The sequence below is a fragment of the Schistocerca gregaria genome, chromosome 7, assembly GCF_023897955.1.
Source record: "Schistocerca gregaria isolate iqSchGreg1 chromosome 7, iqSchGreg1.2, whole genome shotgun sequence".
Taxonomy (NCBI): domain Eukaryota; kingdom Metazoa; phylum Arthropoda; class Insecta; order Orthoptera; family Acrididae; genus Schistocerca; species Schistocerca gregaria.
The window spans coordinates 520,138,844-520,165,333 of record NC_064926.1 but is presented as its reverse complement, the minus strand read 5'-3'; the positions used below and the strand labels follow the sequence as shown (position 1 = coordinate 520,165,333).

The 26,490-nt window shown below is 45.0% G+C and overlaps 1 long non-coding RNA gene across 1 annotated transcript in view; it reads left to right on the top strand.

Annotated features, from left to right (window-relative positions):
• The first annotated feature begins 1,237 nt into the window (after positions 1–1,237).
• Positions 1,238–26,490, top strand: part of LOC126282107 (uncharacterized) — a 44,335-nt gene continuing 19,082 nt past the window's right edge. The window contains exon 1 of the long non-coding RNA XR_007551328.1: positions 1,238–1,334. This is a non-coding gene — a long non-coding RNA (uncharacterized LOC126282107). The remainder of the gene's footprint in view (positions 1,335–26,490) is intronic.

The window sequence follows — 26,490 nt, the reverse complement described above, 5'->3', positions numbered from 1 at the left end:
TGTGATGGACACACCTTTGAGGAAGAATTCGTACAGTAAAACACACTTTTGGAGCTATCAGATGCAAAATCTTATGTTCACACTACTCTTTTCTCGAGTTAGTTTATTGGTAGGGCTCAGCCTTTCATTTATTCTCAGTAAGTTAACGGTAAAGACATCATAACCCATCACCAGTAACAGTATCGCATAGGAATGCCTAATGAGCGAGCTGATGACGTTCAGGCGAAACTGCAATAATAGTCACTCTGTTGCATTTTGATGTTTAGAATCAGAGCGTACAGTACTCCTACACGAAACATCTAAACCTTGCCTGTTGGATGCAAATGTCAAATTGTAATACATCACTTATATCAGTACTCGAGAGTACCTTCACTCGGATAATCATTCATGCCAGAACGATCTTTGTTAAAACAAGAATATCTTTTCTGGCATATTTTTCCCAAAAGCACTCGCTCCACACGCAGTTCAAATCTTTCGTGGTGCCTCCTCTGCATTCACCCCTCTAAAACACCACAAGTAAATACTGTGTTGTAGACGTTAGACGTTTTTCCACTTGCGAGCCAATTTTACGACTCTTCATGATTTTCAAGAACGCAAATTCGAATTCTTAGCTGTAAGATGATAACTAGAGCTTCAGATTCGAAAATGAAATTTCGTACATACAGTGGCAGAGTGGCGCCGCTTTCACCTGGACGGCACCCGATTTTAGGTGGCGCTTGGCGTCTCGCCGGTGGTCGGTAGCCGCTGCAGTGCGATGAAACGCTCGTTCATATGCTTTTCTGATCGGGACGCAGTCACGAGCTGTCCTGCGGAATTGTTTCGGGAGATATTTGTTATTACTGGTGGGTAGGGTTTGAAATGAATTATCTTTGATGTTAATCAGACTCATAACGTTACACGGGAAAAAAAATTGTTGGAAGCGAACTCGGAACTAGAAGTTTAGAAAGCCTGACGTTTACCACTAGACCACGGGCTCACACAAGATGACAACATCTCGGAAGTAGACTACACTGCCTTCTGACATTTCCTTATGTTACATTGTTGCCACATTGTGCAGATGGCTGGACTTAGCGTGTCAGGGACGGTCGGTTTTATTGGCCACCTTAAGTGAACGACTCGGACTTAGTGCTGTTGCGGCCGGCCGGCGGTCACCTTTTATGTCTGAAGACTGTACCTGTTTAGTAGATTACTCTCTCACTTCGTTCCCTGAGCACTATGCTTTCCACAGACACCTCTCTGGACGACGGGCTACTCTGGTGCATACTGCGGACCTCTACCCACGACCCAGCTTCCCCAGCTTCACCGAAAGCGACAACGGGAAATCCTCAATGCAGGTGAGTAATGTCATTCGTACTTCTTTAGGGTGGCATTCAGTGCAATACATCATTGGTCAAAAAGCACTTTACAACTTTGAAATGATATACTAATTTACTGAGATAACTTACATGAGTCATCTTGCAGCAGACAAACTCAAGTTTCTCATAAAAGCGTCAATTGTCAATTTTTTAAGTGGCGAACATCCCACCAGTAACCAATTCCTTCTCACACTCGTTCCAGCAAATCGGGCGTAACTTGTGCAACGGCAGCATAGATTCGATTTTTAACGTAGGCTAAATTGTTTGGTAGTTGAGGAACACACACGGTCTTCAGTGAAAAATCAGAGAAAAGAATCGGGTGTTACGTCTTCGGAGCGACGTGGCCGTGTGATTGGCTCTTCAAGGCCAGTTCGCCAACCAGGGAAGCGATTATCGACTTCCGTGAGGTGGTGCACCGTCTTGTTGGTGGTAAACCATTCCATCTCGGCCACGTTCATCGATCTGTGGAAGTAAAACGTTTTCGAGCAAATGCTGATAGACAATACAGCTCTTCTATGAGGAAGGGAGGGCTGTATATACTCAATTTGCAAAGAGCACAATACACATTAACATAGATGCTGTTACGAAGGTGTTCCATGGTACGTGTGAATTTTCTCCGCCACATATTCTGCAGCTGTGGGTGTTCATCATACCACCGATAGGAGACGTTAACGTACCGCTGAAGAATAGTATGTTCAGAAACGCTCCACGAGCAGCCTTATCTGCATCACTAATGTGCTGTGTCATTGCGAATCTGTATGATTTCCAATGTAAACGTCGTAGTAGTCGCAAGACATTCTTATGTGGAAAGCCAGTCTCGCGAGACGCATATCACTTTGATTGTTATGGACGGTGAAAAAGGTCTCCCTAACCTGTTCAACATAATCGTCTACACGCGGGCAATTTGGTGATTTATCATGGTGCAGTGAACAACCTGTCTCAACAAAATAATTATACCAAGAGCAAATTGTAGGCCGACTTGGAGGTTAGCGTTTTGGGGGTAAATTTGTGCCAAACAGTTGTCACCGTTTCATGAAATCAAAACATATACCTAGTACGCTCCGCACCAGTGAACGTAGCCATATTAACTATGCACTACGCTGACGCTGCTGGTGGCGGAATGGAAAACTGATGCACTATGTGACTAAAAGTTTAGGTTGTTTGTTACAAAATGACACATCTAACGATTCCGTAAGTCATCTCAATGAACTCAAATATCTTTCCAAAGTTAGAAAGTGCTTTTCCAAGAATCTCTATAGATGGCTTTTGCCGCGCGGTATTAGCCGAGCGGTCTATGGCGCTGCAGTCATGGACTGTGCGGCTGATCCCAGCTGACGTTCAAGTCTCCATCGGGCATGGATGTGTGTGTTTGTCCTTAGGATAATTTAGGATAAGTAGTGTGTAAGCTTAGGGACTGATGATCTTAGCAGTTAAGTCCCATTTTTTTGCTTTCTTTATAGCTTTGTTGAATTGACGACAATACGTTATACTGCTGAAGCGAGCGACTACTGAGGTAACTTAAGTGAACGCGGTGACCATCTGATGGCACTCACGTTATCTACTCTTACTGGTATGGAAACTATGTAGTTCCAGTTAGTAAGGTAGTAATACGGAAAGAACAAGCCTAGTTGGAGCTGTCTCGCTAAGGCACTGATGCATTGCGGCAATTTGCATGAGACATACTACCGGCGGCCCTTCTCAGGATACTTGAAACTGAATAGTGGAGACGTCACACAGTGAATACGACGAAGACATAGTTTCATGTAGAGTGTCCCTCTTGTAGAGGATTTCGAGAAAGGAGCTAAGCGTCGAAAACGAATACTTAATTTTTTATTGGCCTATGTAACTTACACTTCACAACAACTAAACTGTTGAAAAGAGACGCCACCAGTCCCAGTTCGTCCATAACAAAGGTGCATGAACGGTAGACACACTCTCTCCAGTAACCTTATCAACCAGTTCTTATTCAGTTGGAGCTACATTCAAGAGCAAAATCTTCGAAGGAAGCCCTTTAGAGTGCACAACATCCACAGACAGATGACCCCAGCATGCTAGTATAAATTAATTTTTGAGAGATGCATATGGGACCTGAAGATAGCATGTTGAATTGCCAAAACTGGTAGCGAAAATTGAATAAAATGATTTCTCAGTTTGCACGGCTGTTCGTCGTATTTCTTTGCTAAAACTTTATTATTATGGTTCTGCTAATGTTTCTTATGCCAGTGGCTTCATATACCCCAAAAGAAAAGCAGCATAGGCGATGGCAGTATTCGAGGCGTGGGATCTCCTCTGTCACTCAGCAACCTGTCACGTGTTTAAAGACGGTGATGACGGGCTACCACGTGCCGCTGTGCTACTGAAGTAAACGGGGTATCGTGCATCAGTTTTAATCACTACGCAAATGTTCACTGAGCCAGTTGGAAACACCACGTCTGCGGCCTGCACGATCTGTAGCAAATTCATCAACGCAATACTGGATTAGATAATCTAGTGAAAGAACTGAGCAGTGGAGCTAAACCATTTGGCCCCATTGCTTGTACAGGTTGACAACGGCCTTGCCGCAAAGGATGCACCGGTTCCACGGAGATCACCGAAGTTAAGCGCAGTCGGGCGTGGTCGGCAGTTGGATCGGTGACCATCCAGGCCGCCATGCCCTGTTCCCTTTTTTTCTGGGTGCACTCAGCCTCGTGATGACAAAAGGAGCTACTCGACCGATTAGTAGCGACTTCGGTCAAGAATAGCACCATAACGACCGGGAGAGCGGTGTCTGACCCCACGCCCCTCCTATTCGCATCCTCCTATGAGGACGACGCGGCCGTCGGATGGTCCCGGTAGGCCACTCGTAGCGTGAAGACGGAGTGCTTGTACAGGTTGTTTATGCCATGGTTGTAGCTGCTGATCTTCTAGGACCCTCCACACGCTCCGCGTTCTACGACCATGCTGAAGTGTTCTTATTGATGAAGACTTTTCCACACAACACGTAAGTATTCCTGAAATTCGAAAATGGGAACGATTCTGCGCCGAGATCTTTGATTATTTTGGCCTTCCGCGCACTACATCCTGTTCGTTCACAATCTCAAGTTCCTTAGACGGATACTGCTCCATCTTCTGTAACCAGTGAATACCTGTGAATAGTGAAAACCTCCAGCGTGAAGAACTCAGAGACGGTTGTGTACCGTTTTCAGTACGGGGCTACAAACGCCGATGCCGCAGCTAGTTGATCCACTAGATTATGGGTGTGTATCGACAGCATACCTTACGGCTACCTTTTTTCATTCGAAATTTTTGGTAAGGTCTTATGGGACTAAACTGCAATGGTCATCGCACTACTTAATCTAACTTAAACTAACTAACACTAGGAACAACACACACACCCTTGCCCGAAGGAGGACTCGAACCTCTGATGGGGGCAGCCGCCCTTGCCGTGACAAGACGCCTCAGACCACGCGGCTACCCAGCGCGGCTCGGCTATCTTCATAGTGAGATGACAGACTAAAGCTACAACAGTCGCATCCCTCGTTTTAAACAGGAGAGTCGAAATCTATTACATCAGTCAGAATGCTGCGTAACTAAGAAAAAGTGAAAACTTGTACAGTTTACTAACACAAAGCACGTACACGTTCAACATTGAAGACGTTGTACCGCTTTAAATAGTCGTTTACGGGCGTTGATTTCTTATGTAAAAATACTCAGCTTGTCATCTTGTACCATCTACATAATTTTGATCCTCTTGGCTTAACACAACGTGTGCATTGGGGACACTAGAAGGATGGGGACGTACTCTCGTATACCTGTTCACTTCGTCTATGCGTCAAAAACTTTGTCTCCTGAACCATCTCATATTACATAAGAAAGATAACCACGTACTGGTGCACGTGAACATCCTGGAGTGTTTCACAGCCAAGTTGGGTTTCTCGTAGACTTTCAGTCCTATTCAGTGATATAAGAACATTCTCCCGACGTACAAGCTGCTTCAAATACTTCAAATAGATCTACTTGCAACACTGGTTACAGACGATTTGTACTGTTTACACACCAACTACTGCACGACCAGTGATGTAAGAAACATTGCTCATTGGAGGAAAATAATCGGCGCCAAGCAACAGCCGTTCACTTTCATTCCCAGTAGCAAATTCTTAGCGTGAGCAGATACTATATTTACATGACTGGAATCATCATACGCTGCCAAAATGTGCTACACAGAGCTGTGCACTGGATCAGTGATGAATGCCTCCTCGACCGTGTAACAAACTCGTACCAACAGCTCTCACCACCTGTGGTGGTAGTTTGCAAGAAACCATACGCCTGTGGGGAGTGATCTGGAGGGGGTGCATCATCGACAGTCTTTTGTCCGTTAGGAAAGCATTTGAATTACGCCGAGCGGAGTGATCGCGCGGTTAGGTGCGCAAAGTCACTGGTTGGAGTCCTCCCTCGGGCATGGGTGTGTGTGTTGTTCTTAGCATAAGTTAGTTTAAGTAGTGTGTAAGACTAAGGGCCGATGACCTAAGCAGTTTGCTCCCTTAGGAATTCGCACACATCTGAACATTTGAATTACCATAAGACAGATTTTCCGTATAGAACTTCTGTTTACTGCCTTTACAGTTATATTGGTCCCTGTTACCGACATTCGCAACACAGAGTACAGTGTGCTCGAAAGTCAATTCATCTCAAACCCACACGAGTCTTCAGTCTCAGTTCAATCCACTGGCCACTACACAGACATTAGCTTCAAACCAGTGTGTTCAGCATTACATGGAATTTTTAATACGTATGTCTGTAAACTGAGGTCTCAAAAGTCACTGAGTATCGTCTAATGGCGTGTCCGGGCTCCTTTTGCCCAGAACAGTGCAGCAACCTGGCGTAGCAGGGACTCAGTAAGTCGCTGTAAGTTCCCTGCAGAAATATTGAGCCACGCTGCCTCTGTAGCCGTCCATAACTGCGAAAGTGTTGCCGGTGCTGGATTTTGTGCATGAACTGACCTCTCGATTATGTCCTAAAAATGTTTGACGAGATTCTTGTCGGGCGCCCTGGTTGACCAAATCATTTTCTCGAACTGTCCAGAGTGTTCTTCAAGGCAGTCGTAGCCTGGTGACAACACGAGTTGGCATCTGCAAAAATTCCATCGGTGTTTCGGAACATGAAGTCTGTTAATGGCTAAAAATGGGCTCCCAGAACATAACCATTCCCTATCAAGGATTAGTTCAGTTGGACCAAAGGACGCAGTGCATTCCATATAAACACAGCACACACCACTATGCAGCCACCACCTGCTAGCACAGTCCCTTGTTGGGAACTAGGATCCGTGACATCGTGGCGTCTGTGCCATGCTCGAACCTTACCATCGGCTGTTATGAACTGAAATCTGGACTCATCTCACCAAGCTCCAGCTTTCCAGTTGTCTAGGGTCCAACCGATAAGGTCACAAGCCTAGGAGAGTCACTTTAGGCGATGTGGTGCTGTTACTAAAGGTACTCGCGTCGGTCTTTTGCCGCGATACCCCACTAACGCCACATTTCGCCGCTCTGTCGTGACGGATACATTCATCGTACATACCACATTGAATTCTGTAGTTATTTCACGCAGTCTTACATGTCTGTTAGCACTGGTAACTATCCACAAATGCTGCTACTCACGATCGTTAAGTGAAAGACGTCGGCCACTGCGTTGTCCGCGGTGAGAGGTAATGCCTGAAATTTGGTATTCTCAGCATACTCTTAACAGTGTGGTTCCTCAGAATATTGGATTCCTAAACGATTTCTGAAATTGAATGTCCCATATGTCTATCTCTAACTACCATCCCGCGTGCAAAGTCTGTGAATTTCCGTCGGAAAACTTTTCACATGAATCACCTTGGTACAAATGACAGCTCCACCAATGCACTGCCTTTTTGCTCCTTGTGTACGCGATACTGCCGTCGTATGTACATGTATGTATCGCTACCCCACGACGTATCAACTCAAATGTTAACATACGTTACCACTGAAATATGTCTGTTTGTGGAACTACTATGATTATTTTTTTAATTTATTTGCAAAAATATGATGTTTAAGAAGGATAAATGATATCGTATGAGTAGTTAGAATAACTAATGAAGAGTTACGTAATCGGATTAAGCGTAAAAAGCATTATGGCACAGTTTGACTAGAATAAGAGATCAGTTGACACAACACATCACGCTGCATCGAGGAATCGTCAGTTTCTTAACGGAGTGTGACATGATTTTTTTGGGGAGGGGCAGAGAATTGCAGAGCAGATCAAAACATTACTGTTGTAAGCGGGCTGAAATGTACACTCATGTTCAGAAAAGAAAACAGGTCACCTTGAACAACTGGAGACAGAACGTTCATATTCACAGGACATGTACATTAGTATGTGCTGCAGCAGTCATTAGCATTTCGGTCACCTCTGTTCAGCATGTGTCCCGTTGCCTAGTAGGCGCAGGGTCTACAAGGGCCTGATAATTTGTCCCGTGCGTGATAACATCGACTCGCGTAGGGCGCAAATGGCGTGACGAGGTGTAGCCATTCATGTTGGATTCACCTTCCTCCAAAGTTAATGTGTGGTGTTTGGAACTCGGTCACAGCACTGTCACCATATTACACACATTTAGGACTGGCGACAAGTCTGATGTTCTGGTGGGTCAGGACAAAGGGCTGACATCCTCTGACACCAAGAAGGCACCTGTTCGTGCAGCAACACATGTTCGTGCATTGCCTCGCTGAAAAGTGGCGTCAGGGTTGTTGTGCAGAAAGGGTATGGCTACGGGACGCAGGATGTTATTCACGTAGGTCACGCTGGTCACAGTGGCCTGTACCTCAGCAACTGTGATTTATGGTTGTACCCAATAGGACCCCACACCATAAGGCCTCGAGTTGCTGCGGAGTGTTTAGTACGAAAGCAGTCAATGCGATGCCCCTCTCCCTGTCTACCTCCCGGCTATTATTTTCAAACAAACGTAACCTGGATTCGTCCTAAAACACTACCAGGTACCATTCCTGTCCACCGTGACGCCGTTCCATACACCGCTGTCGTCTAGACCGTCTCTGCACATTAAAATGGTTCAAATGGCTCTGAGCACTGTAGGACTCAACGTCTGAGGTCATCAGTCCCCTAGAACTTACAACTACTTAAACCTAACTAACATAAGGACATCACACATCCATGCCCGAGGTAGGATTCGAACCTGCGACCGTGGCGGTCACGCGATTCCAGACTGTAGCGCCTAGAACCGCTCGGCCACCCCGGCCGGCTGTACACATTCCTCAAAGGTAGCCGATAGGTGCGCACTTAACCCATACCGTAATAAACGGCGACGGACTGTCCCCCCTTATAGTGTACGATGCGTTACACTGTTCCATTGTTGCGTTAGAGCCGAGAAGGACTGCGATCTGTCCTGCAGTACCTCTCATATGATGTGTCGATCTTCTGGGGGATGGTCTGACCCATCTCATCGTGATTTTGTCACACACGTGCAGCAATTTTTCGTATGGATGCATCACATTCTCTCATGCCAATAACGCACCCTCTTTAAGACTCACTGCGAGGCATCCCTCACGTCTACTCAAGTCACACTGATCCATTACTTTCCGACCGTAGCGACAACGAGGGCCGCAGGTACGTTTTTCCGGTAGGTAGTGTTGCGCGATATCGATGTTGACCTTCAACATGAGGGCCGACATGGTTCCAGCGCTAATTATCTCTTCAGAACATACTAATGTACACGTAATGTGAATATGAACGTCCCATCTCTAGTCCTTCAATGTGTTCTGTATTTTTTGAATATGCGTATAGTTTGCGGCAATTATACAGAGATACAAAAAACATAACAACAACATGGTAAATAAAGTCTTCGTTCTTATAGCAAGTACTTCTATAATTACTGTTCATACTAATGAGATTTTATAGGTGGAAAATAAAGTATCCTACTTATTCTACAAATAATTTGAGGCCTAAATATTGCAGATTACCAGTACTTCTTACTTAATATAATCCGAAGATGAGGCTGGACGATGCACTAACAATTTTTAAGACTGTGGCTTGATGTAGTCATAGGGTCCAGCTGTACATGTCCGCTGTCATACCTAGCAGCTGAATTCGCTACAGAAATGGTCATAACCTGCTATCCAGCAATCTAGTTATTCGAACAATGGCATGTAATGCGAATTATTAGGTAGAAGCATTCGCACGGTAGCTTGGCACGCGAAAGCACTTTAGCGCAGTTACGCTCCCCGACGCTTTACCTAATCACAGTTGTGCTTGAATTCCGACATTCCGACTCCCGAATGCCCGCCGACAACGATTGATCTTCCCAAGAGCGACTCCACGGCAGTTCGAGCGGCCGTCCGCTTGTCCTAATAAACTCTCGCCCTCCCAACCCCCCCCCCCCCTTCTTCCCACCAAAATGTATAACTTACCTAATATTACAGAAAACTGAGCACCATTTAAATGATGATAATGGTACAAATTTGACATTTAACTTAGGCCAGGACTGGCCACGGCGCGCCAAACTTAACACGTGCAGCGTGTGCGGGGCAAGGCCCGAACTCTCACTGGACTGTCCTCGGTTCTTCTGGGAAGTACCCGGAACTGCGCGTCATTTGATTTAGGACTGTGGTGTGCCATTTCTCCGTCACCATAATTCTCTTGACTTCGGAAGAATGGTGGTATCAGCGCTTGGTACTGCTCCCTCTTTGTTCGTTGCATGAAATACGTACAGAGGTTCAGTGGTTCTTTGCAAAAAAAAACCCGCTCTAGCGATCTATCGAATCCTTTTAAATGAACGGGAATGACAGAAGAGAGGGACGGTAATTGTCATTTCGTATGCCCCCCTCGTAATAGCCATGTACCGCAAGTCTCTAGAGGAAGGTTCCAAATGATTGGAAAAGAGCACAGGTAGTACCAGTCTTCAAGAAGCGTCGTCGAGCAGATGCGCAAAACTATAGACCTATATCTCTGACGTCGATCTGTTGTAGAGTTTTATAACATGTTTTTTGCTTGAGTATCATGTCGTTTTTGGAAACCCAGAATCTACTCTGTAGGAATCAACATGGATTCCGAAAACAGCGACCGTGTAGGACCCAACTCGCTTTGTTTGTTCATGAGACCCAGAAAATATTAGATACAGGCTTCCAGGTAGATGCTATTTTTCTTGACTTCCGGAAGGCGTTCGGTACAGTTCCGCACTGTCACCTGATAAACAAAGTAAGAACCTACGGAATATCAGACTAGTTGTGTGGCTGGATTGAAGAGTTTTTAGCAAACAGAACACAGCATGTTGTGCTCACTAGAGAGACGTCTACAGACGTTAAAGTAACCTGTGGCGAGCCACGGGGGAGTGTTATGGGACTATTGATTTTCACAATATACAGGGTTTTACAAAAAGGTACGGCCAAACTTTCAGGAAACATTCCTCACACACAAAGAAAGAAAATATGTCATGTGAAAGTCAAGAGGGTTGAGGTCAGGAGAGCATGGAGGCCATGGAATTGGTCCGCCTCTACCAATCCATCGGTCACCGAATCTGTTGTTGAGAAGCGTACGAACACTTCGACTGAAATGTGCATGAGCCATATGTTGTGTCGTACTTGTAAGGGCACATGTTCTAGCAGCACAGGTAGAGTATCCCGTACGAAATCATGATAACGTGCTCCATTGAGCGAAGGTGGAAGAACAAACTAAAATGAGCTCTAACATGGAAATTAAGCGTTTCCGGACATATGTCCACATAACATCTTTTCTTTATTTGTGTGTGAGGAATGTTTCCTGAAAGTATGGCCGTACCTTTTTGTAACATCCTGTATATAAATGACCTAGTAAATAGTGTCGGAAATTCCATGCGGCTTTTAGAGGATGATGCTGTAGTATACAGCGAAGTTACAGCATTAGAAAATTGCAGCGAAATGCAGGTAGATCTGCAACGGATAGACACTTGGTGCAGGGAGTAACAACTGACCCTTACCATAGAAAAATGTAATGTATTGCGAATACATAGAAAGAAGGATCCTTTAATGTATGATTATTTGATAGCGGAACAAACACTGGTAGCAGTTACTTCCGTAAAATATCTGGGAGTATGCGTACGGAAAGATTTGAAGTGGAATGATCATATAAAATTAATTGTTGGTAAGGCAAGTGCCAGGTTAAAATTCATTGGGAGAGTTCTTAGAAAATGTAGTCCATCAACAAAGGAGGTTGTTTACAAAAGCCTCGTACGACCTATACTTGAGTATTGCTCATCAGTATGGGATCCATACCAGGTTAGACTGACAGAAGAGATAGAGAAGATCCAAAGAAGAGCGGCGAGTTTCGTCACAGGGTTATCTGGTAAGCGTGATAGCGTTACGGAGATGTTAAGCAAATACTCTGCAAGAGAGGCGCTCTGCATCGCGGTGTAGCTTGCTGTCCAGGTTTTGAGAGAGTACCGTTTCTGGATGAGGTATCGAATATATTGCTTCCTCCTAATTATTCCTCCCGAGGAGATCAGGAATGTAAAATTAGAGAGATTCGAGCGTGCACGGAGGCTTTCCGCCAGTCGTTCTTCCCGCAAACCACACGCGACTGGAACAGGAAAGGGAGGTAATGACAGTGGCACGCAATGTGCCCTCCGCCACACACCGTTGGATGGCTTGTGGAGTATAAATGTAGATGTAGATGAATATTTAGTTGACAATGCAGAGCAAAATACTTCAACAATGTGCAGACGGATTCATTGTTCCGGACATCAAAAAACACTTTGTGCAAATTTTGCAGTCATGGAGTACGCGAAGAAATATGTCTTACAAATGGTAGAATTTTTGAAGTCGCACGCATTATTCCATTTTCAGGAGCAAAATTTTCCAGTGGAACTGAGGCAAGAATATGGAGACTTCATATATTATTGCAAATTATGTTGGTTAAGTCAAGGTGCATTTCTGGAACGGAACCTCGCCATTTATGAAGCTATGAAGGAAACATAGAACATACTGAATGGCTTCCAAAACTTCGTATTTTAAGCAAAACTTGATTGAACTTTGCCCACAGTAAAACATTGCATGGTAACCTCTTTCTGATTTGATTCACATGTATATGGAAAGAAAATCGCTTTGTAGAAGATGCACATTCTGACAAAGACAAAATGGCTCTGAGCACTAATGGAGTTAACTGCTGAGGTCATCAGTCTCCTAGAACGTAGAACTACTTAAACCTAACTAACCTAAGGACAACATACACATCCATGCCGAAGGCAGGATTCGAACCTCCGACCGCAGAGGTCGCGCGGCTCCACTGAGAAAGACAGTCCAGTTCGCTAAAATCACTAGTGTTAAAAAATACTCGAGGTTTGCACAGTTCATTGTGGCATTGAAAGAATTGCAAGGATTGTTTTATAAAGGTAGTGAGGACACTGTCAGTCTCACATCTGCTTTGTAGCTGTTTTCGAGACTGTTTGCCGTTTCAGTTGAAAGTATCCCTGTGCATGTGCAGATGTAACTGACTAACATGCCGGTTAATTCCAGTTATAATGACAAATTATTATGTTTTTTAATTTTTTTTTTGCATTAAAACTGTCCAGTACGTCTCCCTTGCTTTCCTCGTGTAGAGTTTCCATAACGAGGATACAGAAGTGCTACAATATTTCAATCGGTGTATTTATGAGAAGGACTTTTTTTGATTATGAAACTAAATAAGTCATGATTACATGGCAAATTGAGTGCAAAACTCTGAAATTGTCAGCTCCTGTCCACACGTCAATTTTTCGTACTAGATTAAAATTGCATTATATCTCCAATTCACTACAAATAATTAAATAATGCTGAAAATATGTTTTGTTCGTGATCTATGTTGTAGAAAAATGTGAAATATGCCGCTGAATTGCCATTTAAATGAAATGTATTCACAGACTTCTCCCGTTCCTCGTCCTCGCTCTCAGACAGAGTGGTTGAGTGTGCAGAGAGCCTGATTGCTACTGTAGCCGTGCGTGGGCACAGCCCACGAGCCGAAATCTTGGCTGCCCCTGACTTAAATAAAGTCTCTTCCTCTTTCAGTATCATTAGCACCAAACAATATTCTATTACAAAAATTTAGACGTAAATACGAGAGTTGTCCAGAAAGTAAGTTCAGATCTGTCGCGAAATGGAAACCACAGTGAAAACCAGAAACGTTTTATTTTCAACAGTTAGTTACACCTTCCACCTACTTCTCTACATAGTGGCCGCTCCAACTTTGAGTTTTGTCGTAGTGTTGTATCAACATTCCAATATCCTCGTCATAGAAAGCAGCCGCCTCTGCTTTCCGCCAGTTATCTGCACTGGTCTGCAGCTCGTTGTCTGTGGAAAACTATTGTCTTCATAGTCAGTGGTCCTTGTGAGCAGAAATGAGACTCAGGGGGAGCCAATTACGGACTCTATTGTGGACGATCAAACACTTCGCATCGTAAACGCTTCGGGAGCGTCTTCATTGTCCCTGCAGTGTGCGGCCGAGAATTGGCATGAAGAAGGAACTGCTCGACAGTTGTGTTATGTGGGCTGCATGACACAGGCGAAATCTCTAACCAGGCCCTCTTACTTGGCGGGAGACACTATCTCCTATACATATTTATGTGCTCACTATTTACTCGGAACTGAAAAGAGCGACGCGGCACAGTCGGCAAGCATACTGGAGACACTGGCCAACACATCTGTTGAAAGCCTTAGCAGATTTTCCCAGTGGCTTCCATTTCGAGACCGACTGGAACTTACTTTTTCGACAACCCTCCTGTTCAAGACACACATCTCGCAGAATGCACATATGAAAAATTTATGTCAACTGATCCGTCTTTTCACACTCAGTCTAATGATAGTACAAACCTTATCAACAATTTACCATATTTTATGTTCCGAATGCTTTTAATACTAGCTGAAGTAAGTTTTAGTTAAACAAATTAATAAGCTATTAATAATCTACACTAATGCAGTATTGTTACTTATGGAGAGATATGAGGATGCCATATTCATGTTCATTTGGTGTGTCTATAGGGATATAGTAATGCATTAAGCAATTAAGCTTTCTGTGATGATAGCTGTAGAGCTAACCTACCAATCAACACCTAGTTTATTGTGCTCATGTGAACTGTCAGGTAGTTAAAAACATACAATTGTTTTTGTCAGAGAATTCGTTTACTGTGGTTTTTGTGAGAAATGTGAAATTCATCTCTCAACAAATTCACCCCAGTGATAAGATTGGATTTGCGCTACAATGAAGCATCGAATTATAGATAGCTGTAGAGCTAACCTACCAATCAACACCTTGTTTATTGTGCTCATGTGAACTGTTAGGTAGTTAAAAACATACAATTGTTTTTGTCAGAGAATTCGTTTACTGTGGTTCTTGTGAGAAATGTGAAATTAATGTCTCAACAAATTCACCTCAGTGATAGATTGGATTTACGCTACAATGAAGCATCGAATTATAGATTGTTGCTGTGTGGTCATGTTCCACACTGTTTCAACTGCCACTACTGTAAAGTTCACTCACACACCATACCAAGAGTGCTGTCGATCATCCGTTTTCCCAGACCACCCTCCCACGGGAGAAACCGCTGATCAGCTGTCGATGGGCACTCCTTTGTCGGCGACCGCTTGTTTTGCCTTGAAAGCCTTAGACAATGACCCTTCGACTCGCTTCAGCCCCTTCAAGTAAACCAACGCTTGTAACTTTATGACATAAATCTTCCACCAGGCCGATACAGGTTGACCACTATAGGAGTCCCTGATTTCAAAATTAAATTCCTGGAAAAATAAGGTCGATAGATAAGTGCAACAAGCGGTGAGTTTGTAGTGAAATCTGTAAGAATTTTATACAGAACGTTCAGAAGTTTCGAAGTAGTTCGAAAAGCTGCTGACAGATGGCTCTCTAATAGCAATACGAAGTGCCTATATATAGCACACAGCAGCTTAGAGTGATCATCTCCGCAACTGAAACGTGGTATGTGGTTAGCTAAACGGAGGAAGAAGTTGAAATCATGTATTCCACAGGGCAATGTCTTATATTTTTGCTGGAATACAGCAGTTTATAATATTATGGGAAAAATGCGCACTTTCCAAACACGATTTAGTGTTCCAGAAGCACCGTATGTAAAAACCATTCAGAACCTCTTTGTTTAGTTCCAATGAACTGGCAGCACGTCTGATGATGAATCGGGGAACGTTGGTCCCAAATAAACTTAGCTACTCTTGTTTTCCGGAATTATTCATCAAAATTTAAGCAAATCCGTCCGAAGAGATGCAGCAGAAACTACACTCCTGGAAATGGAAAAAAAGAACACATTGACACCGGTGTGTCAGACCCACCATACTTGCTCCGGACACTGCGAGAGGGCTGTACAAGCAATTATCACACGCACGGCACAGCGGACACACCAGGAACCGCGGTGTTGGCCGTCGAATGGCGCTAGCTACGCAGCATTTGTGCGCCGCCGCCGTCAGTGTCAGTCAGTTTGCCGTGGCATACGGAGCTCCATCGCAGTCTTTAACACTGGCAGCATGCCGCGACAGCGTGGACGTGAACCGTATGTGCAGTTGACGGACTTTGAGCGAGGGCGTATAGTGGACATGCGGGAGGCCGGGTGGACGTACCGCCGAATTGCTCAACACGTGCGGCGTGAGGTCTCCACAGTACATCGATGTTGTCGCCAGTGGTCGGCGGAAGGTGCACGTGCCCGTCGACCTGGGACCGCACCGCAGCGACACACGGATGCACGCCAAGACTGTAGGATCCTACGCAGTGCCGTAGGGGACCGCACCGCCACTTCCCAGCAAATTAGGGACACTGTTGCTCCTGGGGTATCGGCGAGGACCATTCGCAACCGTCTCCATCAAGCTGGGCTACGGTCCCGCACACCGTTAGGCCGTCTTCCGCTCACGCCCTAACATCGTGCAGCCCGCCTCCAGTGGTGTCGCGACAGGCGTAAATGGAGGGACGAATGGAGACGTGTCGTCTTCAGCGATGAGAGTCGCTTCTGCCTTGGTGCCAATGATGGTCGTATGCGTGTTTGGCGCCGTGCAGATGAGCGCCACAATCAGGACTGCATACGACCGAGGCACACAGGGCCAAAACCCAGCATCATGGTGTAGGGAGCGATCTCCTACACTGACCGTACACCTCTGGTGATCGTCGAGGGGCACTGAATAGTGCACGGTACATCCAGACCGTCATCGAACCCATCGTTCTACCATTCCTAGACCGGCAAGGGAACTTGCTGTTCCAATAGGAGAATGGACGTCCACATGTATCCCGTGCCACCCATGGTGCTCTAGAAGGTGTAAGTCAACTACCCTGGCCAGCAGGATCTCCGGATCTGTCCCCCATTGAGCATGTTTGGGACTGGATGAAGCGTCGTCTCACGCGGTCTGCACGTCCAGCACGAACGCTGGTCCAACTGAGGCGCCAGGTGGAAATGGCATGGCAAGCCGTTCCACAGGACTACATCCAGCATCTCTACGATCGTCTCCATGGGAGAATAGTAGCCTGCATTGCTGCGAAAGGTGGATATACACTGTACTAGTGCCGACATTGTGCATGCTCTGTTGCCTGTGTCTATGTGCCTGTGGTTCTGTCAGTGTGATCATGTGATGTATCTGACCCCAGGAATGTGTCAATAAAGTTTCCCCTTCCTGGGACAATGAATTCACGGTGTTCTTATTTCAATTTCCAGGAGTGTAGTTTGAACCATTCCAGCACCCAGGAATAACTGAGACGGAAGAGCTTACAGAGGTCTCTGCTGAAAATCCAAAACCACCAGGCCATACCTCTACGAGCTGTGTGACAGACGGCTCGCAATGATTGGCAATGAAGGAATTGATATTGGCTACATCTAGTTCACAGTTGAAGCACACTTCCACCTGAATGGAGTCGTGAATAAAGAAAACTGGGTATTTTCAGTTTACTAATATCCCCATCTGTGTGAATCGAAACCACAGTATTCCCCCAAAGTTACTGTTTGGGCTACGGTGTACAGCAGAGGCATTGCTAATCCTTCCCTCATGTGAGACACAACCGCTGAGTAAACCTTACGTTACAGTTTTAGAGCATTTTATCTGCACACATCTATTACTGAAGGACAGATCAATCACCGCATGGTTCATGCAAGATGGGGCAAAACTACATCTCACCGAACAGGTGTTTGCTGACTTGAAGTATCGTCGGGGGATAGACTCACTGCGTTAGAGTATTGCAAATTTACTGTCGCAGGGATAGATTGCCTCCATATTCGCCTAATACGATTCCTTCTGACTAAACCATTGTAATGCGATTGCAAAGATTGCTTCCAGAGCACGACTGTTCAGCGTACAGTGCCTTCTGTTAGCAGCTTTTCGAGCTATTCGTGAACTTCCGGATAACTTCCGCATAAAATTCTTACAGCTTTCACAATAACCATACCATTCTTGCACTGGTCTATAGATATTAGTTTTCGAGTTATTTAATTCTGAAATCAGGGACTCCTTCGCTGGACACCTTGTATCTCGCCAGTCCATTTCGTCATAATATTATAGTTACTGATGAGGTCCCTCAGAACGTCTGCTCCACCTCACTACGTCATCGCCTAACAATAGATGTGGTGCACTTGATCCCAGCTGCCAATACGACGTTAACAGCTGGCCCAAAAGGGAGGCACGATCTAGTTTCTATATCGTGATGAGCAAACGTCTAACATAGGACAACTTAGAAAGCCGGTGGAACTCCCAAGCAAAGTTACATATTTTGTTCCACTCCAAGACCATTGTGAAACAGGAGCGGCACATCGTCAGAAGAGTGTTGTTGTTCTGGGTTTCCGCAATGTTCAGTTCTGCTGCGATCGGATAACACGGATATCACGGTGTGGGACTAACGTGGCAACTGGAAACGAAGTCGAAATTAGCTCTCACAACATTAAGATTACTCTGGGAATAACTTCTGCATCGTACAAGGATTCAACTTGAAATTCTGGCATATTTGGATCAAATGCAAGGTCGCGTCCAGCTGTAATTAGATGATGGCAACAACTTGACCAAATTCACAAAGATGTGAACAGTGCTGATCCTGAACGGGTAGAAAGCTCATTGACGTTAGTCGCACAAGGTAATGTTCAACAGATGGAGGCAGAATATCTGGTTAGAAGTGTGAGACATACACTGAAGGGACAAAAAAAAACTGGTATGGGCATGCATATTCACATACAGAAATAGGCAAACAGGCAACTACGGCGCTGCGATCGGTAACGGCCATGTAAGACAACAGGTGTGTGGCGCCGTTATTAGATCAGTTACTGATGCTACAATGGCAGGTTACCAAAATTTAAGTAAGCCTGAACGTGGTATTATAATCGGCACACGAGAGATTGGACACAGGTAGCGATGGAGTGGGTATTTTCCCGTACGACCATTTGATGAATGTAACGTGAATATCAGGAAACCGGTAAAACATGAAACCTCCGACATCACTACGGCCGAAAAAAAGAACCTGCAAGAACGGGACCAACGACAACTAAAGGGAATCGTTCAAGGTGACAGAACTGCAACCCTTCCTCAAATTGCTACAGATTTCAATGATGGGCCATCAACAAATGTCAGCATCCGGAGCATTACACGCAACATCATCGATGGGGCTTTCAGAGTCGAAGACCCACTTGTATACCCTTGATCACTGCACGACATAAAGCCTTACGTTTAGCCTGGGCCCGCCAACACCGACGTTGGACTTTTAGGAAACATGTTGCCTGGTCAGACGAGTCTCAGATTAAGCCGATCAAATGGACGCGTACCGTTATGGAGACAACCTAGTAAACACATGAACCCTGCATGTTAGCAGGTTCTGTAATGGTGTGGGGCGTGTGCAGTTGAAGTGGGACCCCTGATACGTCTAGATACGACTGTAACAGATGACACGTACGTAAGCATATTGTCTGATCACCTGCATCCATTCAAGTCCATTGTGCATTCCAGCAGGACAATGCGACACCCCACACGTCCAGAATTGCTCCAGAGTGGCTTCAGGAACACTGTTCTGAGTTTAAACACTTACGCTGGCCACGAAACTCCCCAGAGATGAACATTATTAAGCAATGTGATATGCCTTGCAACGCGATGTTCAGAAGAGACCTCCACCCCCTCGTACTCTTACGGATTGATGGACAGTGCTGCAGGATTTATGGTGTCAGTTCCCTCCAGCACTACTGCAGAGATTAATCGAGTCCATGCCACGTCGTTTTGCGGCACTTATGTGTGCTCGCGGGGGCTGTACACAATATTAGGCAGGTGTACTAGTTTTCTTGGCTCTTCGGAGTATTTCTCAACGGGTTTATAAAACGTCTTTGTGAGCAAGTAGCGAACTGCATGGTTGTTAGAAACTTCTGGTCTTTTTTACCATGAGTTGCTGACTACTTTGAAACATAGGGGCTTGTGCCTGATGCACTTTGAAGTGTAGTGCAGCAGCCAGTAAAAGTTACTTGGCCATCCATAACAATGTCCCCTAATGTGAAAATGAGTTCACTGTGGTACTGTGCCGTAAATGCCACTTGTATGCTGTTCATCGCTAGCTGTGTTTGAGTACCACACCTGAAGATATTGATACTGACATCGACCACATGAATATAAAAGTGCCTTCATTATTCAGATAGAAGGAAAGCCTGATCCTAGATGAATGATTCTATGGCGATGGCCAAACACCCAGATACTCACCTAAAACTAGGACCGCAAATACTGAGTGAATGGAAAGAGCTATTGATGTGCGGTTTACACAGAAGCGATTTGGTAGTTAGGGGCTCGCATTGTTAGGCAATAAAGAGAATATAATAAGACAGACAGGGTGTATTTTTTCTGCAAACATACACTAAAAGGCCAGCAGTAGGATAAATCTGAATGTCAGTGATGTTTTCTGCAGATTTATAGTCGTTTACGATGTTAATGATGCATAGCATTTTCAGAAGTTCCCAAACAGTGACACTTGTACAATGCCTAAGGTAGCACACACTAAAGAGCAGCACAAGTGCATACATTAGGTACGGATTCCGACCAGTAACGAGACAATTAACCATCACAGGTTGTCTTCGAAATGACCACCGGCAGCGGCAAAACACTATTCCAGTCGGGTGTGAAACGTGTGCGGCACACGTGCTAGCATTTCAGTGGAGACGTGTGAGCAGGCTGCAGTAATATATCGTTGCATATTATCGGGTGTAGTAGGTACGCCCTTGTAAACAGCGTTTTTTAGATTTCCCCCACAGAAAAAGTCTACAGGTGTCAAATGCAGCGAACGGGATGGCCGTGGTAGAGGTAATCTGCGTCCTGTCCAGTGACTGGGAAACAATTCACAAAGATCTTCTGTAGTACATGGTGCAATAAGGGCTGGGCAGCCATCATGTTGGTACCACAGGTTACTCCTAGTCTGCAGTAGAACGTCTTATAGTCTCCGTGGACGCTGCGACACTTCAGTGTTCCGCCTGCGAAACACGGGTCAATGAGCTGATGGTTGACTATCAAACATCACACGTTTACACTCTATGGATGCTGACGTTCCACCTGCCGAAGCAAAGGGGATTGTCAACAGACCAATAGTGTACCAACAGTGTACTTGGCCATGATTGGTAAATGTGGCTTCATCAGATACGTGATGCATCTGGAGTAACCTATCTTAATGCCCATGTACAGAAGTTCACAAGATTTTCATAATCATTTCCATGTAACTGTTGATGGAGGTAGATGTGATAGAGGTGGAATCTACGTCGATGGAGAATGAATAGGACACTTGCCTTACTCATGCCACTTCCTCGTGCGATTGCACGGAAGCTAACGTACGGATCGATTGCATCACCAACAGGAACATTAATTTTCTCTTGCATAATCACTTTTTTCCTTCTGTTGCCTTATGTACGTGTTACACGAAGATTTTCACGTAATTGGTTCAAGAACTTGATAAATAATTGCCCAGAAGGTTAACGCCTATGGGAGTATCTTGTCATGAAAGGTATAAGAAAGAACTTCATTAATCCTGCACTCTCCATACACAATGAGCATGTCCACTTTTTCTGCATTGGTAAATCCCACCGTACACTCACGACCTACTGCCTGGCGTGTCACGCACTACCCGAATGTCAATTCGCAGTGCACTCAAGTAACATACCACCACACTCTAAACAAACATAACATCATCGTACCTAGTAACTACACGGGTTTAATAGCACTAACAAGTGTCGGTGTGGAAATATTTCAAAATACTATATCTCATAAACGACTGGCACTAGAATCCTGGCAACAAGCACCGGTGACATTTTAATTACTTTTAGTTTGTTAATATCAACAGACATGGTTCAAATGGTTTAATGGCTCTGAGCACTATGCGACTTAACATCTGAGGTCATTAGTCCCCTAGCACTTAAAACTACTTAAACCTAACTAACCTAAGGACATCACACACATCCATGCCCGAGGCAGGATTCGAGTCTGCGACGGTAGCGGTCGCGCAGTTCCAGACTGCAGCGCCTAGAACCGCTCGGCCTCCGCAGCCGGCATCAATAGGCATCCTTCCACTTCAAAAGTGTTTGTTTGTACAGAAAATACACTTCTTGAGTATTACAGTACGAACCCTTGACTATCAGTCTATTCTCTGAAAACCGCACTTCAATAGCGCTTCCCATTTCCGCAATATCTGTGGTGCTGGCTTTACGTGATTCTTTCCGTATAAGTTGTAACAAAATGATATTGACAAATCTGGAGGGTTTTTAGAGCGCCTCGAGGATCAAATTGAGGATAGTAGACTAAGACAAGAAACGTAGTACAAACATATCTACCTCTACTCCAGGCCTTAGACAAGCTCCACGGAGTGCTTTTGCGACGTGTGTACGCTTTTGAGTCCGCCTTACGTCCTGAATGCTACGAGGCCCACTGCCCGGCGTTAAACTTCTACATCTACATCTACATACATACTCCACAATACACCACACGGTGCGTGGCGGAGGGTACCTCGTACCGCAACTAGCATCTTCTCTCCCTGCTCCACTCCCAAACAAAACGAGGGAAAAATGACTGCCTATATGCCTCTGTACGAGCCCTAATCTCTCTCATCTTATCTTTGTGGTCTTTCCGCGAAATACAAGTTAGCGGTAGTAAAATTGTACTGCATTCAGCCTCAAATGCTGGTTCTCTAAATTTCCTCAGAAGCGATTCACGAAAAGAACGCCTCCTTTCCTCCAGAGACTCCCACCCGAGTTACTGAAGCACTCGCGTGATGATCAAACCTACCAGTAATAAATCTAGCAGCCCGCCTCTGAATTGCTTCTATGTCCTCCCTCAATCCAACCTGATAGGGATCCCAAACACTCGAGCAGTACTCAAGAATGGTTCGCACGAGCATTCTATAAGCGGTCTCCTTTACAGATGAACCACATCTTCCGAAAGTTCTACCAAGACGACTATCCGCCTTCCCCACAACTGTCATCACATGCTTGTCCCACTTCATGTCGCTCTGCAATGTTACGCCCAAATATTTAATCGACGTGACTGTGTCAAGCGCTACACTACGAATGGAGTATTCAAACATTAGGTGATTCTTTTTCCTTTATTTTCCATTAATTTACATTTATCTATATTTAGAGTTAGCTGCCATTCTTTACACCAATCACAAATCCTGTCCAAGTCATCTTGCATCCTCCTACAGTCACTCAATGATGACACCTTCCCGTACACCACAGCATCATCAGCAAATGGCCGCGTATTGCTATCCACCCTATCTGAAAGATTATTTATGTGGATAGAAAACAACAGCGGAAGTACCACACATGCCTGGGGCTCTCCAGATGGTACCCTCACCTCCGATGAACACTCACCATCGAGGACAACGTACTGGGTTCTTTTACTTAAGAAGTATTTGAGCCACTCACATAGCTGGGAACCAATCCCATATGCTCGTACCTAAGTTAGGAGTCTGAAGTGGGGCACCGAGTCAAACGCTTTCCGGAATATGGCATCCGTCTGATACCCTTCACCCATGGCTCGCATGATGTCATACAAAACAAGGGCGAGTTGCGTTTCGCAGGAGCGATGCTTTCTAAAGCCGTGCTGATGCATGGACAGCAACTTCTCTGTCTCAAGGAAATTCATTATAATCCAACTTAGAATATGATCGAGAATCCACAAACAAACCGATGTTAAGTATATTGGTCTGTAATTTTGAGGATCCGTCCTTGTACCCCTCTTATATACAGTCGTCACCTGCGCTTTTTCCCAGTCGCTCGGGACTTTACGTTGGACAAGAGATTCGCGATAAATGAAAGCTAAATAAGGAGCCTATGCAGTAGAGTACTCTCTGTAAATCCGAATAGGAATCCCATCAGCGCCTGGCGATTTATTTATTTTCAACCCATTCAGCTGCTTCACAACCCCAGGGATGTCTATCACTATGTCCTCCATACGGGAATCTGTACGAGACTCAAACGGCGGTTTGTTTGTACGATCCTCCTGCGTGAAAGATTTCTAAAAATGCTAAATTTAAAATTTCAGCTTTCGTTTTGCTGTCTTCCGTTGCAAGGACAGACTGACCAGCGAGTGACTGGATTGAAGCCTTCGACCCGCTTACCGATTTTACGTAAAACCAGAATTTCCTTGGGTTTTCAGGAAGATGTTTTGCTAAGGTATGACGGTGGCAGTGGTTGTATGCTTCGCGCATTGCTCTTTTTACAGCAGCACGAATCTCTACCACCTTTTGCCTGTCCTCATTCTCCCGATCTTTCTTGTACCGCGAGTGCAATTGTCTTTGCTTCCTGAGCATTCTCCGAATTTTGCTGTTAAACCACGGTGGGTCTTTGTCGTCCGTAACCCACTTATTCGACACATACTAGTCTAATGCATGATTTACAATGTGTTTAAAATTTGCCCATAATTCTTCCACGTCCATCGTACCGGAAGTAAATGAAGACGATTCATTTACTAAGTGGGATGCTAACAACTGCTTATCTGCTCTTTCTAGTAAGAATACTCTACTAGCCTTCTTGACCGACTTTTTAACTTTCGTAACCACAGTCGTAATGACAACATCATGATCACTGATCCCGCCGTCGCTGCACCTCGAGGCAGTAGCCTGAAGGCAGGTGACCATGGCCAACAGCAAGCTCAGCTGCTCGCGAACCGCGGCCGTTTCCTCCTGCGCCCGCACACAGCACGCACATACCCTACCCATCCTACTCCTAACATCTAGACGTATAGAGTTGTGACAAATAAAACAGCAATATGCGACTGCACGGTTGTGTCACCAGCGCCAAATTGAGCTGCGATATGTGAACAATTACTTACGAACAAAGCAATCAAATGGCTACAACGACGCCACTATATAGATATTACAATGCGATCGTACCCCTGTCTTAGTACAAATGACAACCGGCTACGTTATGTTACACTCTACCATTTATTAAAATTTGATACTACCCTTTTCTAATTCGAAAATATTCAAAGATCCGAAAAATTTCACCACACAAGCACACAAACACAAAGTAATTTGAATTAAACCTGCGGAACTAATAGGAAAAACTGAATACACGACTAGTTTCTGCTACTGCTGCTCGCACACGTCACTCTGCAAGCAAAGATGAAACTGTCTTACAACTCACGTTTTCTGCCGAAGGCTTTGGTCACCGTAACTTTAACTTTCACTGACTGCCGAGAGGTTCTACAGACATGTATTCAAACACGTACACATGCACATATTTTAATTTTGGTCTGGACCAATGAAAAAAGTTGTTTGAAATATAAAAATTGCTCCAATTTACCTGTACTGACGAACATTTCCGGGTGGTTTGTCTTTATCATTACGGAAATGCTGGAGCTAGAAAACTGCTTCAACAATATTCTAACTGGGATTCTCTTTGTCTCACTTTTTGATTACTGGGATCTTTGGCTGAAAATGACGAGCCGCACCTGTGGCTGGCGTCAGGTGTCGTTATCCGCCGCCCAGCGGCCAGGCGCTCCTGTGGACGGTGTGGAGGTGCGCAGACACGGTACCACGTAACCGCAACACGACAGCCCCTTTGCTTCATGGGACAGGTCGGAAACGAAGGTGAGCCGCTGGACGGGCAAGGGGTGGGTAGGTGTAGGGGAGGGTGCGCTGCTTCCCGGCTGTGGCAGCTCTAGGACGGGGACTGCAGGGAGAGAGAGAGAGAGAGAGAGAGAGAGAGAGAGGGACAGAGAGCGATAGAGATAGTTTGCGGACCGTGACGGCAGAAAGTTTGCTCGTTTTCCGGCACGCGGTGGCTGGCGGGCGTGATCTGTAAAACTCTCGTGCATTCATTAAAAGACCCAGAGACAGAGCCAAAGGAAAAGTACGAGAGAGGCTTTCCTCAGCGACAAGATAGCTTGTTTTGTACAGGACGGTGCAGATATAAGTAGTCGTTGTAAGTATAAAGATAATGCACTGAAATTACAGAAACGAAGAGCTGAAATGGACTTACTATTTGTATACATTTTAAGAAGATGCTGAAAGTGATTCACTGCAACATCAATACACAGCTGTGCACGTCTAAGCATAGTTTTGTACATCCGGCGTGAAGTTCGGATATCGATGGCGGCAGCTTCACGGCTGATACAGTCTTTCAGTTCCAGTATTGTACGTTTTTTTTTTCATGGATACAGGAAAAAATTACATGTTGTTAGATCCGGCGAACGTGGTGGCCAGAAATATTTTATGTTTGCCGACAGATCATGTCTCAGTGAAGACATTGTGGACTTGTTACAGGGATACCTTAGAGGTGTGGCATGTTGCCCCATCTCGATGGAGAAAGGGGCATTGTCTTTCATATTCAGTGAGTTGAGCACAAACTATACCACAAATTTCTCTAAGTGCAACCGTGTTGAGGATAATGTCAAAAAAATATCGGTTCAGTGATGCGTTTCCTGTTACACAATACCAAACGCCGATTTTTGCACCACGGAGTCGTTGCTAACACACAATATTATGGTTCTCCTACGCCCAGTACCTCGTGCTCCGTGAAATGACATGTTCATAAAGATGAAACCATGCTTCATCACTCATGATGTAATGGAAAGGCTGTAGTAAACCATCGCTGATCTCATTCAAAAGTCACGATTCTGTCATCTTCCCGCGGTTGATGTACGACTGTCACGCGATATGGCTTGAAATTAAGACTATTAAATGTCTGACG